The 1,451-nt window shown below is 37.1% G+C and overlaps 1 protein-coding gene across 1 annotated transcript in view; it reads right to left on the bottom strand.

The window, feature by feature from the left end:
* Positions 1-1,451, bottom strand: part of FRAS1 (Fraser extracellular matrix complex subunit 1) — a 541,721-nt gene that overhangs the window by 28,906 nt on the left and 511,364 nt on the right. The window lies entirely within an intron of this gene.

Raw genomic sequence — 1,451 nt, 5'->3', positions numbered from 1 at the left:
ATGGCAATATTCTCCAAATATTTTAAGGAAAATTTTAACTGTGTGTGATGCTAATGATATTGTAGGATAATTTCCACATTTTGTTGGATCACCTTTCTTTGGAATGGGCAAAAGTATCAAGCTTTTCCAGACAGTTGGCCAATTGGTCTTTTGGTCTTTGTCTTTTCCAATTGGTAATGGTCTTCCAATTTTCTTGGCACAAATGAGAAAGCACCTCCAGAGCTGCATCCATTTATTGAAATATTTCACTAGATATTCTTTCAATTCCTGGAGCCTTGTTTTTCACCAATTCTGTCAATGTAGCTTGGACATCTTCCTGAAATACCTTTCGTTCTTGAGCACATGCTACCTCCTGAAACAGCTGGACATTGGCCAATTCCTTCTGATACACTGAATCTGTATTCCTTCATCTTCTTTTGATTCTTCTTGCATCTTTCAATATTTGGCCCATAAAATCTGTCAATATTGTAACTTGGGGCTTGAATTTTTCTTCAGTTCTTTCAGCTTAGACATGCTGAGTGTGTTCTTACCTTTTGGATTTCTAACTCCAGGTCTTTGCACATTTCCTTATAATACTTTACATGGTCTTCTCAAGATGCCCTTTGAAATCTTCTGTTCAGCTCTTTTATCTTATCATTTCTTCCATTTGCATTAGCTACCCTTCATTCAAAAGCAAGGTTCAAAGTCTCTTCTGACATCCATTTTGCTCTTTTCTTCCTTTTCAATGACATTTGCTTTCTTCATGTATGACGTTCTTGATGTCATCCCACAACTCAATGTATCAAATCTATTCTTCAGATGGTCTCTAAATTCAGATGGAATATAATCAAGGTTGTATTTTAGTTCTCATGAACTTGTCTGCATTTTCTTAAGCTTCAACTTTAACTTGTATATGAGCAATTGATGGTCTGTTCTACAGTCAGGTCCTGGCCTTGTTCTGACTGATGATATTGAGTTCTCCATCATCTCTTTTCACAAATGTAGTTGATCTGAATCCTGTGTATTCCATCTGGTGAGGTCCGTGTGTATAGCTGCTATTTATGTTGTTGAAAAAAGGTACTTGCAATGAATAAGTCATTGGTCTTGCAAAATTCTATCATGTGTCTCTGGCATCATTTCTATTACCAAGTTCATATTTTCCAAATACCAGTGATTTTTCTTTGCTTCTACTTTTATTATTATTATTATTATTGTTATTTGGGTGAAGATTTACAGAGCAAATTCACTTTCCATACAGCAGTTCACATGTACTTTGTCTCATGTCATTGACCACAGATTACCACAATTTAACAGCTCCCTTCCCACTTCCTCCCCATAGTTACCTCCTCCCAGTGTCCATCCCTCCATACACTCCTGCCCCGAGCTGTCTCCCTGTGTATAAGCAGTCCTTCTTTCTCCCATGATTGTTCTCTCCAAGGAGTGTATCTACCTCAGGTAAATGTTCAACTCAT

The sequence above is a fragment of the Orycteropus afer genome, unplaced genomic scaffold, assembly GCF_000298275.1.
Source record: "Orycteropus afer afer isolate SDZICR_OR568_19922 unplaced genomic scaffold, OryAfe1.0 scaffold00270, whole genome shotgun sequence".
Lineage (NCBI taxonomy): Eukaryota > Metazoa > Chordata > Mammalia > Tubulidentata > Orycteropodidae > Orycteropus > Orycteropus afer.
Note: the sequence above shows the minus strand (reverse complement) of the source record. Positions and strands in the feature narration are given on the sequence as shown.